Source organism: Ictidomys tridecemlineatus, chromosome 5 (genome assembly GCF_052094955.1).
Source record: "Ictidomys tridecemlineatus isolate mIctTri1 chromosome 5, mIctTri1.hap1, whole genome shotgun sequence".
NCBI classification, from domain to species: Eukaryota; Metazoa; Chordata; class Mammalia; order Rodentia; family Sciuridae; genus Ictidomys; species Ictidomys tridecemlineatus.
Genome location: NC_135481.1, coordinates 151,504,751 through 151,520,137, shown reverse-complemented (window position 1 = coordinate 151,520,137; position 15,387 = coordinate 151,504,751). Strand labels below are relative to the sequence as shown.

General features: G+C 36.3%; 1 protein-coding gene and 1 pseudogene across 7 annotated transcripts in view; both read left to right on the top strand.

Annotated features, from left to right (window-relative positions):
• Positions 1-15,387, top strand: part of Otud7a (OTU deubiquitinase 7A) — a 324,171-nt gene that overhangs the window by 134,673 nt on the left and 174,111 nt on the right. The gene's annotated exons all lie outside the window — the stretch shown is intronic.
• Positions 10,563-10,662, top strand: LOC120886974 (U6 spliceosomal RNA; annotated as a pseudogene).

The following is a 15,387-nucleotide window of genomic DNA, read 5'->3' as shown; positions in this document are numbered from 1 at the left end:
ATAATGTTTACCTGTATCAGAAGATCACATTGTACTTCTTAAAGCTATGCAGTTGTTGTATCAGTTAAAAATAAAACAATGAACCATCAAGTGGGGGAAAGATAATCATCGTGGCTGCAAGACAGGGAGACTAGCAAGGAATCAATTGCAATAATGCAGGAGAGAATGACAGTATTTGGATAAGGACAGTAGCAGGGAGCCATGAGAAGTGGGCAGTTCTATTTTCAAATCATTTTTAGAACCCCATCAGGACTTGATGATGGGCCAGATTTAGGATGCAAAAAAAAAATTGTTAAAGTTGACTACTATATCTTTGGTCTGGCCAAATGAGAGACTCGGATTACCCTGATCAAATATAAAAAATATTACAAAAGGATTTGATTTGCAAAGAAATATGAGGCTCCCCAGAGCTGAGTTTTGATGTGTTTATTTAGTTTTATATATTACACATTCAACTTGTGAGGAAGTAAGGGAGTACCTGGGAACCAAAAAATGAAAAGGAATTTAAAACGCAATGCCACAACTTTCAGCAATGAACAATAAGGAGAAATATGGAGAAAATGACAAATGGAAATTGTAAGAGACTAGACTAGATGCCTTTCAAAGTAATTTAAAACAACAAGAATAAAGTAGCAATATATAGAAAATCTCAACAACAAAATAATGGGATTCTAATATATGGAGCCTGTAAAATTGCAGATTATGTAAAAATTACAGGGTTCCCACTAGATATATTTGTTTTAATTCTATTCATCTGTTCACCAATCATTTATTGAGTTCCTCCTATTGACCAATTATATGCTTTACAGGATTACAGGAGAAACAAAGAAATTTAAGTCATAGGCCCACTGCTTAAGCCTAAGCAACCAGGCATAGTGCAGAGTGTGTAATAATGAGGGGGTATCATGGTGCTAGCAAATTTGGGAAGGGAAAATGACAAGAGAAAAGTTGGAGAAATGATTTAAATTATCTGAAAAGCAGTAGGAATTATCCAGCAAAGTATAGGATGCTATACGGAGAAGTGCAGAGAAAGCATGGAATGTTTGCACAGCTTGAACTTTAGGGGGGAAAACAAGTGACCAGAGAGTAAAAGAGCATATCAGATGAATATTGGGACAATTTAAAACTCAAACTAATATAGTAATAGGTTGGTACTCATTAAATAGGTAATAATTCTTGGGGAAGAAAAGTGTACCTGTCCATGTTAATAGAAATAAATGAATTAACAGGGAAATAAAAAGGAAATAAGGAAGTCTCTCTCTTTCATAGTGAAATATCAGTCAATAAGTTTAAGAAAGGAAGGGATTAGAAATCCCCACTTGACAACCACCAAGTCCTAATTGTTGCAGATAAGTATTTTATTGAGTGCTAAGACCAGTGTGTATTGTGTGTGTGGCGGGGGGGGGGTGGTCAATGAGAAATGGAATAGCCACACCCTGTATCTCTTTGCAAGATACATATTAATTACAAATGGGAACTTTTCTAATTTTTAGTGGAGGAGCATAATGGGCATCACCTTAACCAAGACACCAAAATTAACATAATTTTAGTAATGGGCCAAAAGGAGGTCATATGTCCTCTGATGTTCCCTGGGACATAGCATTATTTTCATGGTATTCGTGCCAGAAGTGCATAACAGAGTCTAATCATGAAGCATCACAGGACAGACCTGAAGTGAGGGACATTCTACGCCTAATGTGTCTCAGTCATGAAATGAAAGACCAAGAAATCTTTTAGTTTTTAAAAAAAATACTAGATTATAGATATGAGAATGAAATACAATTCAGGATTCATTCAGAATCCTGCAAAAACAACTGCCATGCTTCAGAGAACATTATTGGGACAATGGATGTCTGGCTTTTATATGGTTTTAGTGTCCCCAAGATCCATGTGTTGAAGTTTGACCCCCATTGAGAGGTATTGAGACAGTAGACACTTAATCCAACTATGATCCAACTAAGAAGAAGTATGGCTCATTGGCTGAATCCTGATAGCTTTATGAGAAGAGAGAGAGGGGCCAGAATGTATCTGTTTCCCACACTGCACTGCTCAGGACCCTGACAGCAAGAAAGCCACTGACAGATTCAGCCCCTCTATCTTCCACCTTCAAATTTTCCAGCCAAAATAAACCTCTTTTCTGTATAACTCCCCTAGCCTGTGGCCTTATGTTTTTAGCAACTAAAAATAGACTAATACTGTGGTTAAGATTTAAATTCAGTCTTTATATTCAATTCATATATAGAGAGAATGTAAAACAAATGTCAAACATTAACCTTTCTAGTTGTAAGATATATATAAGTTGTAATCTAGTTGTAAGATATATGGGAATTCCCTCATAGTATTTCTATGACTTTTCTGTAGTCGAAAATTGTTTCAGAATAAAACAAAATGTAAATAAGAAAGACAAGGTCAAATAAAAAGTGGCCTTTTCCACCACATTATGGACCAGTCTATAAATAGGTAATACTTCTTAGTACCTTATCCAGTAGTCCTAGTGGTCACCAATTCTTGGTGACTTATCCAGCAGTCTTTACGGTTCATTCTGAAAATTCTAGATCTCTGGGCCGCTTCCAGCAGGGGAGTGACTCACTCAAACTGTGTTGCTCCTGTGCACTGATTCTGCATTAACACCATCCCAAGGGAACATGCCTTTAAGGAAGTCTTCAATTTTTCATAACTCCTCATCTGAAAAATATCCCCCTGCAGTTGTTAGGGCAAATTTCATCATAGCATTCCCCCATCAGGGGCTCACTTTGCTTCCAGCATGTTCTGGGGATGCAATAATGAAGGTATTAGAATACATGCTGTCTTGCCCTGTAGCACATTCTCATAGGTCCATTGCAGGCCCAGGTTTATGCACAGTTGATGACTCTCACTTCTTTCTGCCACGTTGCTTTCTGTGGAGGCTGTGTCCACTCAGCTGTTGTATATGATTTATTGCTCCACTGCCTTTGAATGCCTTTGTGTCCCAACAAAGTAATCTTGTACAACACAAAATAAAGGTGTGAATACAAACTGAATTATTGAATATACATACACACATGTAATTATGTACTAAATATATATTTTAATTAGTAATTTTAATTAATAGACTAGGAGAATTCCCAATAACTTCTCTTTCTGCTTCTTTTGGGGGCTCTGATATATACATCATATAAATTGTAAAAATTGTGAAAAATGAAATGTATATAAAAATAAAAATGGATATATCATTTTTTTACAATTGTATAGCTTCCTTATAAACCAGTCTAAGCTACAATAATCCATGTATGTCTCACTCCACTATGAAAATGTGGACATCATCCATGTCTTGTGCGCCCATTTAGTAGTGTGGAAATAGCAATGTACTCTTTAAGAAAGGGTCACTTTGGAGCTTAGGAGAGCAATGAGATGTTCAAATATGAAGCAGAGAAATATGTTGAATGCTATTTTCCTTTGTGATGTTTATTATATGACTTTTCTGAGTAGCTAATACATGCTATAAATTGTGCTAGGTCCCAGATAGAGAAGACAAAACAGGCAAGTTCCAGAACTTAAAATTCTCCAGCAAAGAGATGGATGGATGGGTGGATGGGTTGATGGGTGTGTAACACTATTACAGATAATGATAGTGCTGTATAAGTAGTAGTAGATTTTGCAGTTAAATAATGGGGATGGTAGTTCAGATGGGAGAGTCAAAGAAGGCCTACCTAGGGGTAAGTGAAATCGAGGCAGAAACTTGAAATCAAAGAAGGAGGATGGGAAGCACTTCCAGGAAAGTCAACCATAGTAAAAGGAAGGGTTAAAAAAGTAGCCAGTGTGTAAGGGTAGATGGAAATCTGAGCCTGCATTGCTGGTTATACATAGGGGAAGCTGGTGACACAAGACAGCTGAGGTCTTGGCAAGAAGCTTAGATCTTATTTCAATAGAGTGGGAAGATATTAATGAGTTTCAAGCAAGGAATTACGTGATATAATTTACATCTTTTAAAGATCTTTCTAGCTGTATTGAGACTAGAGGAAAGGGCAGACTGTGGTTTGCTGATGTTAGTAAAAACATTGAAGCTGAATGAACAGATCAATAGCGAACTAGCAAATGTCCAACCAAATGATAGGAAAGCTATTTTTCAAAAATGTGTATAGACAGAGTTGGATTGCAGAAGTCCTTTACCAGTCTCCTTATTAGCTTTACATAAATGCTCTTTTATGGTCAATAGGTTTTTATTGACCATCATTTTTATTGAAGAATAACATACATTTAGAAAAACACATACATCAAAATGCACAGCTTCATGAGTTATAAAAATTTAAGTGTGCCTTTCTAGTCACCATTCAGCTAAACAAATAGACCATTGTCTGCAACCATCCTTCTCCCTCCCCATGCTTGCTCCCCAGTTCACCTCCTTTTTCTTCTGTCTCCTCTTCTGTAACCATGACCTTTAGCCTGTAGATTACTTTTGCCTGTTTTTTAACTTAATGTGATGAATGAAATCAAATATAAGTTGCATATCCCATTTTCTGCTTGGGACCAGAAGTGTTTCAGATTTTTTATTTCTTTTAATTAGTGAATATTTGCATATACACAATGAGATATCCTAAAGATGAAACCCAAGTCTAAAGTTGAAATTTATCTATGTTTCATATACACTATGTACACGGCAATTTGATGCAATGTTTTCAGTGCATTTGCATAAATAAGGTTAGGTGTGAAATTCTTCATTTGTGGTACCATGTCTGTGTTCAAAAGATTCAAATTTTGGAGCATTTCATATTTTGGATTTTCAGATTAATGATGGTCAACCTGTAGCATATTTTTTGTGTACCAGCAGATCATTCATTCATACTATACTATTAATATACTATGTGTTCATGTGTGGTTGTATTTCACAGTTTATCAATATGTGCCAATAATCCAGTTGGTCCACTGGTTAAAATTTGTATTGTGTCTAGTTTTTAGCTTAGTAATGCTACTATACCAATACTCTCCTTATCTTCTGATGTACATTTGGTTGTATGTGTATCAAATGCTGTGATTACTAGGTCTTGGCTATGTGTAGGATGCGCTTTGATAGATATTGCTGAGTATCAAGTTGTCTTACCAGTTTCACTGTAGGAGGGCTTTGGTTGCTTTGCCAACACTTGGTATTTTCAGTGTTTGTAATTTTAGACATTCTGGTGGGTATGTAACTGTCATCTGAATTTAACTTCACTGATGATTAATTAAGTTGAGCAACTTTCCATTGATTCTTGGTCATTCATTTGTCCTCTAGGGAAGTATCTGTTCAAATACCTTTTCACTTTCTTTTGGATTTTTTAGTAACTTCTTCTGTATGGGTTCTGGATAATAGCCCTTTCTTTACTCTATGGATAACAATAATCTTTTCTGAGAGTCTTACCTTTTCACCCTCTTTATGATGTTTTCAAGTGAAAAAAAGTTTTTAATGAGCCTTCTTTATCATTTTAATGATAATTTTGACAGACTGTTTCAGAAATCTTTGCCCATCCCAAGTTCATGAATAAGTTCCTCTATTGAGGCTTTATTATTTTACCCTTCACACTCAGAAATACCAACTTGGACTTGATTTTTGTGCATGCTGTGAAGTAGGAATCAATACACATTTTCCCTTATTGCTGACCCATCAACTCATCACATTTATTGTGGAAATAAATCTTTCAGTCTGCAATGGCAATTTTGTCAAATATTATCTCTTTCATAAAGCTATATGCAAAAGCACGTCAATGTTCAAGTTTGATACAGGAACATAAGTATAGCACCACGAAAATGAGGTGCCAGACCAGAAGATGTCAGTTAGGAATGAATGAGCAGGAATCACTTCCCTTATTGGACACTTCAGGCTGATCAGGAAGATAAAGGAGATATCAGATGGTTGAGGGATATAGGTATACAGTAATCTGGGAAGGCAAACTTTTGAAAAAGCAATTAGAATGCTATTGTCAGTTACTTCTGTCTGGTCATGCGGGGGGTACCCCTTACCTAGAGACTCCAGGACTAAAGATCAGTGGGAATATTGAAAATTAAGTTACCACCCCCTGATTGGAAACATCTGGATGTCTAGAGGATGAGAAATGGGACCAGACACATTCTTCAAAGTTTCAAAGCAAGGTATGTACCTAGATTCCAAGGACCTGAGACAAGCTGTAATTGTGTGGAGACTGACAGGGGCTCAGTAACAATAAAGTAGCAAGAGAGCACTAGGTGGGCATCTGATTCCTAGGATGCTGAAATTGCTAAAAGTAATGATTAAGAACAAGCATGTAGCCACATGGGGCAAGAAATCTGAAATGAAGCAATAAAAAACCTCCATCCTGTGCAAAAGACGGAGTATGGAATAGGACCCCCGGGTTAAACTTCCCCTCCTCCTGCCCCTGCACCACCAACCCCAGCTCCAGTCAGCATAAGATGAGTGGCAAGCACAGGCCTTTTAATGCCAGAAACATCCCTTCTGAATTCTTCCAGCTAAATGCAATTTAAAGAGGTCAGAGGAAGATAAGCGTTTTTTATTTCATCCTCCAAGTCTTGCTCATTCAGTTTCCTTTTATTCAGGTAGATAACTTCTGACCTTCAACAGTGCCCCAAATAGAGTCATATATCACTCAGGACCTATCACACCTGTGGGAGAGAAAGCCTCCTGTAGTCCAGTGTCTCTTGCCCTGGAGCATGTCTGTGTTTCCTTGCTGCTGCACATGTTTGTTCTCCAGAAATCTTTGCCAAAGTAAAGAAAAGTAGAAACACAATAACCGTATGTTGAAGTAGGCAAGGAAAATCCTCCACCAGGCCACTGTCCTGGTATGATATGTGGCCTCCCAGCCACTGAAATTATACACAGAGGGAGTCACTTAAACAATGCAATGAAAGCATCTTTATCTGAGATGACAGGAACATAAAATACATTCCTCCTCCATTATTTCCAGTGGGGTTGAATATGCATTGTTCTCCTATGTTGTTTAAACCTCAGTGTGAACCAGGGAACCAGCTTTCAACCTTAAAACCAACAGAGTTGTGTGAAACATCTTGCTTTGAGAGATTTCAGAGAGGTAGAGTCTTTCTCATTCTTGGTCTGCATTTTTCATTTTTCAAGACTCTGTAGGTATTGCAGATATCATCATTCCATTTAGAATTTATTTTCCCTAGGGAATCAGGAGTCTTCAGGGTGATGTACAGCAAGTGAAGTTTGCAGAATCATGGAGACTGGTGATAAATAAGGTGAGACAAGAGAAAGGGAGAAAGAAAAGAAGGAAAACAATTTTGAGCAGAGAAGCTAAAACCAAGTAATTCTATTTAAAGCTTAGGGAAGAAATAAGATGTACCAAGAGGCATTGCCCTGTTTGCTTTTGGAATCAGCTCCTGGGAAACCGGCTAACACAGGAAGTATAACCAAATCAGGACATTGCCCTTCTCTGGGCTACTCCCAAATGGTATAACTGAGAGCCTGCATCCCACATCACATTTGTGTACATGAAAGTCTTTTCCATCTCTCACACCTCTGTATAGGAAACTGTTTCCCATAACCAGTTTTGGAAATCAAGCTTTCTTCATCCACAAACTAGCCAGCTAACAAGATTTAATTTAAAGCTTCATTCATAGCTGCTCACTCTGATCCTGGTTTTGTTGTTATTGTTGTTGTTTGTTTTGTTTTTTGTCAAATCAATGCTCGTATTTTGTGTGAGACCTCTGTGAACCATTAACAGACTATAAAAAAATAATCAGTATACCCAACACTGATTTAGACTTACCACAACCACATTTGGCTTTTGATGTTGGGAGTCTTATGCTGCATGCTGGGAGGTTTTCAGTCCTACTGTGCTTTATTCCCTAAGATGAGTAACTGATTTGCATTGCATGCTCTTGGAACTAACTTGGAGGAGTTAGTGCCATTTCTTTTTCAATATCCTACCTAAAGGATCTCCTTTTTATTATAAATTTTTTATTCTTATTTGTTATATGTGACAACATTATAATCCATAGTACACATATAGAGTACAATTTTTCGTATCTCCTTTTGTATAAAAGTATATTCACACCATTTGTGTCTTCATACATGTACTTAGGGTAATGATGTTCCTTTCATTTCACCATTTTTTTACACCCCTTGCCCTCTCCCTTCCCCTCCCTCTCCTTTTCCCTATGCTAACTGAAGTTAGTCAAATGCCAAATGTTTTCTCTGATATAAGGAGGCTGATTCATAGTGGGGTTGGCAGGGGGAGCATGTAAGATTAGAGGAACTCTAAAGGATCTCTTTTAACTTGGGATTTGATGAAACAACCAAAAATAGTCTCGTTGAAAAGAATGGAACCTTTCAAATGGAGGCCAAGAATGTGAAGTTTAGTATTATCTCAAAGGCACATTGATTTAAAATATAGTGTATTAAGAGAAAATCTGAGGTATAGTAATGCCTATAAATGAGGGGACTGATGGCTTTCATTGAAATTATAGTTGTTATTCATAGTTCCTAAGAGAAAGGGACATGCCATGTCATAGAAAGCCACAGAAAGAAGCACCAGGATTGGTCAGGAGACAAAGGGAGAAAGCAGAACTGCAAGCAAGCATCCTGGTTGTACTGTTAAAGAAAGGAATGAGGAAAATAGGGTATGCAAATTTAGGATTGGCTGATTTGAATAATTGCTGTGGGCTCTGGAGCATGTTGCTGTTTCAGGATGTTTGGTACCTGGTCCTAAGGTGATTTGGGCAGATGGGTAGAAGCTTGGAATGTGAGACTCCAGTGATTGGAGTTGGTTGGGGATGTAGAGTCTGTATTGGTTTGTTTGAACATGAAAATTGCCTTGCTGGGAGAGTTGTTTACTATCCTTAGGAGTAGGGATAGCTCTGGAAGGGGAGTGCCTCTAGATCAGCAAGACCTCAGATGTCTAAGTATTAGAATACAGGAAATATAACGACATAGTTAATATACAACTACACCTGTAGCAAGGTGTTAGCTCATTTTGAGATATGTAAAAGCATAGACCTGACCAGGCATAGTGTCCTGTCCAGCCTGACTGAGCCTCCTTACCCATTGCTCAATGGATTTCCACAAGCTGTATGCTTGAGGGAACTTCTCTGTCCTACTTCACGACATCCTTCAGAGCCAGGGTTTTGCTCACCCCTAGTCTCTTCTGTAGCTCACAACTGTCCATAGTTGTTCCTAGTAATTTTGACTCCTCTCACATATTAATCTACTAACCCCAGGTGTGCAAAAACACCCTTGCTGTGGGACACTCAGTGCACACCATGGAACCCAAGTTGGGTATTGCTTCACCTGAGGACTTGGGACTAACAAAGACAATCTGTCCTCTCCATGCAGCCATTCTGAAGAAAAGATGTTGAAACACCAAAGAGGTCTCCATGTCAACCCCAGTTGACTGTACTTGAGATTTAAGTACTTTGAGTAGGGAAAGGTAGCTTTTTCTGTCCCTATTGGTTAGTGACCTGTTATAGTGGTGCTATAATATTAGATTGAATCTTTTTGCAATGTTCTGTAAAGTCTCACAATCTCCCTCCCAATTGTTCAGCAATTGGAAGGACAAGTTCATGGGTCCCCTCAACCTTGTTTCTTTGTTGACATCCTTCTCTGCCGTCTTTCCTGGGTTATACCCACAAACTTTCCCCTGCTAGAGGATCTGGGGTATTGCTGGTTCACTATTTCATGCCCCATTTACATTCCAGCTACAGTAGCAGTGATAGTGCTGAACATAAAAGCACTTATTTATTATATCTCTTAGAGGAACTGTCTTGTCTTTTGCCATGCTCTAATTGGATTGTTGGGTCTTTTAGTACTGGATTTTGAGAGTTCTTTATATATTTTGAATACAATTTCTTTGTCAGCTATGTGGGTTACAGATATTTTATTTGGTTCCATGGCTTGTCTTTTCACTTCTTTAAAAAAAATCTTAATTGACATGTAATAATTGCACATACATATGAGATACTCTGTGGTATTTTGTTATGTACAATGTATAATTTTTTGTATTTTTTGTCACCTCAAACATTTATCACTTTTTATTTTTATTTTTTAGGTATATATGATAGCAGAGCATTTTTTAAAAATATTTTTAATTTTCATTTGACCTTTATTTATTTATTTATATGTGATGCTGAGAATAGAACCCAGTGTCTCAAACATGTGAGGCAAGCATTTTACCACTGAGCCACAACTCTCACCCCAACAGTAGAGTATATTTTGGCATACAGGGAATCTTTAAAATTCTCTCCTCAAGCTATTTGAAATAGCTTTTCACTTCTTAGGGTCTTTCACAAAGCAGAAGATTTCAATTTTACTAAAGCCCACTTTCTCAATTTTGTTTTGTTTTTGAAGTCATGAGGCCCTATATCCCAAATGTTTCCCCCTATGTTTTCTTCTAAAAGCCTTATAGGTTTGTGTTTTACATAGAAACCCATGATTCATCTTGACTGATTATTGTATAAAATGTGATATTTAGGTTAGGTTGTTTTATTTTGGTTTTGCTGATGGGCATCCAGTTTGCAAATGGATATCCATCTGTGGATGAGTCTATCCTTCCTCCATTCAACTGCTTTTGTACTTTTGTTAAAAATTATATGACCATTTCTTGCTTCAGCAAACGTACTAAAAATGGAACAATACAGAGAAAACTATCATGGCCCCTATGCAAGGATGATGGGTAACTTTGTGAAGCATATTTTATTAATGCCACTGAATCATATACTTGAAATAATTTAAATGATACATTCCATGTTGCTTTTTATATATTTTTAAAACAGTAATTTAATATACCAACAACGATTGAATTATAATTCAATTATAATTCACTTCAAGTTGGCAAACTGTATGATATGTGAATTACATCTCAATAAAGTTTTTTAATGTAGCCAAATGCAAATGATAATAATAAATCAATTGGCTATAGTTGTGTAGGTATATTTCTTTGCTACAATTATAACTCCACAAGTATAGTTATAATGCTTTTGTAGTTTTAATTTTGCTATACTTGTATCTATGAACTTGTTAAGCTCATGTATTAGTTCTAGGAATCTTTGTAGATTCTTTGGGATTTCCTATGTAGAATATCATGGCATATGCAAATGTAGATGCCATGGTATTTATTTATTTCTTCCTTTGCTACCTGTATGCCTTTTGTTTCCTTTTCTTACCTTTTCACTTATTGCTCTGTCTAGAATTTCCAGTATCCTGTGGAATAAAAGTGATGAGAACAGGTCAGGCATGGTGGTGCATGCCTGTAATCCCAGAGGCTAGGGAGGCTGGGACAGGAGGATCATGAGTTCAAAGCCAGCCTCAGCAACTTAGCAAGGCACTAAGCAACTCAGTGAAACCCTGTCTCTAAATAAAGTACAAAATAAGGCTAGGGATGTGGCTCGTGGTTACTGTGTTCCTGAGTTCAATCCCTGGTACCTACCCACACCCAAAAATGTGATGAGAACAGATGTGTGTGCCTTTTCCCCAACCACAGGGGAAAAGAAGTCAGTTTTAATCATTAACTATACTGTTAGCTGTTGAATTTCTGGATTTCTGTATCAAGCTAAGGAATTTCCCTTGTGCCTCTAGTGTTCTGAATTATTTTTATGATATAGTCATGTGACTTCTATTCTTTAGCCAATTAATGAGGTAGGTTACACTGATAAATGTTTGAGTATTGAACCAGACTTGCACATATATCACTAAATTCTTTTGCTTAATTTTAATCAGATTTGTTTTGTTAATAGGTTGCATGTTTCTACATATTTCGAAGATTAACCTCTTGGCTTGAAAATATTTTCTCTGATTCTTTAATTGCCTTTTCATTCTGTCATTTCCATTGTTGTCCAGAAGCTGTTTAGTCCAATGTAGTCCTGCTTCTCTATTTGTGCTTTCATTGTTTGTGTTTTGGGATCTCACTCAAGAAATCAAGAAGTTTTCCACCTATGTTTCTTCTAGAAGTTTTACGGTCTCAGGTCTTAAATTTAATTTTTTAATCCATTTTGAGTTTATTTTAGTGTGTAGTGTAAGAATGATTTTTTTCTTTTGTATGTGAATATCTAGTTTTCCCAACACTATTTGTTGAAAAGACTATATTTTCTCCGCCATGTATTCTTGGCACCCTTTTAGAGGATCAGTTGACTGTATATGTATTGCTTGCTTTCTGGGTTTCAATTCATTCCAATAGTCTGTGTGTCTGTTTTTTTTTTTTTTTTAAGTTGTAGATGGACACAATACCTTTATTTTTTTATTTATTTTTATGTGGTGCTGAGGATCGAACCCAGTGCCTCATATGGGTGATGCAAGTGCTCTGTGTATACAATCCCAGCCCTGTGTATATCTGTTTTTATGCCAGCACCATATGATTTTGATTACTGTGGCTTCATAATGTATATTGAAATGAGAAAGTGTGATACTTCCAGCTTTATTCTTCTTGCTAAAAAATACCTCAGCTATTTAGGATATTTTGTAATTCCATAGAAATTTTAGTATTCTTTTTATTTCTGTAAAAATGTCATAGTGATTTTGATATAGATATATTGGATTTGTAGATCACTTTGAGAAGTATGGACATCTGAACACTAGTACTTCTTCCCATTCATGTTCACTGGGCATTTTATTATTCATAAAATTTCTGTTTTGTTGAAGGCCTTTAATTTCTTTCATCAGTATTTTATAGTTTTCAGTGTTCAGGTCTTTTACCTTCTTGGTTAAGTTTACTTGTCAGTAATTTATTATATTTGATACTATTGTAAATGGGCTTGCTTTCTTTATTTCCTTTTTTGGATAGTTCATTATTAGTGCATAGAAATGCAATGGACTTTTGTAGGTTGGTTTTGCATTCTGCAACTTTAGTAAGTTCATTATTATTTCTAATAGTTTTTTCTTTGCAGTTTTTCTACATATAGAAATCATGTCATCTGCAGAGATAATCCAGTAAAATTATCTGGATGTCTTCCATTATGCCTTCTTACATAATTGCTCTGGCTAGGACTTCTAGTACTATGTTGAATGTTAAGTGATGAAATTGATCCTCTTGTCTTGGCCTTGAACTTAGAGGAAATTTTTCAGTTGTTTACTGTTAAGTGTGATGTTAGATGAGGGCTTTTCACAAATGGACTTTATTGTGTTGAGTCAATTCCTTCTAACCTTCCTTTCATTTATTTATGCTTTTATCTGAAAAGGTTATTGGAATTTTGGCAAGTGATATTTTTTTGGGTCTCTTGAGAAGAATATGTGATGTTTGTCCTTTATTCTGTTAATGTGAATCACATTGAATAGTTTGCATATATTAAACCATCCTTGCCTCATAGAGATAAACCCCACTTGGTAATAGTGTATGATTCGTTTGATGACTGTGTGGTTTGATATTATTTAGTTAGTGATATTTGCATCCATGATCATCTGGTACATTAGTAGTTTTCTTTTCATGATGTATTTTTGCTTGTTTTGGTATCAAGGTGATGGTGGCCTCTTACAATGAATTTGGAAGTGTTCTCCTTTTTCTGTTTTGTTGAAGAGTTTAATTTGTCTTAAAATGTTTAGTAGAGGGCTGGGGATGTGGCTCAAGTGGTAACGTGCTTGCCTGGCATGCGCGGGGCGCTGGGTTCGATCCTCAGCACCACATAAAAATAAAATAAAGATGTTGTGTCCACCGAAAACTGAAAAATAAATATTAAAAAATTCTCTCTCTCTCTCTCTCTCCCCCTCTCTCTAAAAAAAAAAACAAAAACAAAAAACAAAACAAAAAAAACTTTAGTAGAGTTCACCATTGAAGCCATCTTATCCTAGGCTTTTTATTGTTGGGAGGTGTTTGATTTCTCAGTCTCCTTTATTTGTTATTGGTCTTCTCAGGTTTTTTATTTTTTCTTTAATCAGTCTCAGTAAGTTATGTTTCTAATTATCTATTTTTTCTAGGTTGTCCAATTTGTTGACATGTATTGTTCAAAATAGTCCCTTAACATTCTTTCTATTTCCATACCATTAGTTGTAATGTCTTCTTTTTCATTTCTAATTTGATTTATTTATGTCTTCTTTTTTTCTTAGTCTAAGAATGTGTTAATTTTTTTATCCTCCAAAACCAAAAAAAAAAAAAACACAAACCCTTAGTTTCACCAGTTTTCTATTCTCTAATTTATTTCTTCATTAATATTTATTGTTTCTTTCTTTCTGCTAACTTTGGGCTAATTTGTTCTTTTTAGGTCCTCGAGGTATAAAGATTGAGAGCTTTCTTCTTTTTTAATATAGATGCTTAAACTTTCCTCTGAGAGCTGCCTTTATGTATCCCACAGGTTTTGGTATATTATATTTTCATTTCCCTTTGTCTCAAGATATTTTCTAATTTCCCTTTGACATCTTCTTTGACAAAATGATTGTTCAAGAGTATGTTGTTTATATTCCACATATTTGTGAATTATCCCAGTTTCATTTCATTCTGGTTGAAAAAGTGTTTGATACAATTTCAGTTTTGTTAAATTGGTTAAGCTCATCTTGTGACCCAGCATATGATCTGCCCTGAAAAATGTACTATGTGGCTTAAAAATGTGTCTTCTGTTGCCATTGGTGGAATTTTCTATATATATCTACTAGGTTCATTTCATCTATGTACTGTTCAAGTATGCTGTTTCCTTTCGTATTTTCTGTCTGGATAATCCATGCATTATTGACAGTGGAATACTGAAATCTCCTACTATTATTGTATTGCTGTCTCTTTTTCCCTTCTCTGTCCATGGAAGCAGCCCCTGTAAATTTCTACAGCTTTACTTCCTGAGACAGCTGGGTACCTGAGCCACAAACTCAAAACAGGTCCTTTTCCTTCTTACCATCTAAGTGTTGACTGTCCTGAGTGCCTCCCTCCTGTCCCTGGTCCCTGAGGTCTCACTCTTTCCCTGTGCACCTCTATGCAGCACTAAAGGTCACTGCAAGGATATGATGCACAGTGAAGACGGGGAAGCCTGCTCTGCTGTGGGCAGGAACCTCTTTCATGAGAACTTTCCAGGCTGTATCCACATGGAAGTGCCACTGAACAAAATCTAGGTCCTGGTGGCCCAGTGGCAGAGGCTGATCTTGAGGACAAATACTTGTGGCACACACGCAGATATGGATCTTGTTTCCTGCTCATTCAGCTGGATTGATTGTGGCCTTGCTAGGAGGAAAAAAAAAAAAACTTTTCTGTGGTGAATGATTGGAATGTTTTAATGATACTGTTGTTTTTAATATAACAAAGACTATTTAATATAACAAAGACTAATATGACTATTAGGGAAAGTTCAGAAAATACATAAAAGAGCAAAGATGAAATTAACAATTACTTAGAATCCTGTTACTCAAAAGCTTTTTATTCCTTATTTTTATTATAAAAAATTAGTACCTATGGGCTGGGGCTATAGCTTAGTAGCAGAGAGCTTGCTTAGCATGTGTGAGTCACTAAGTTTGATCCT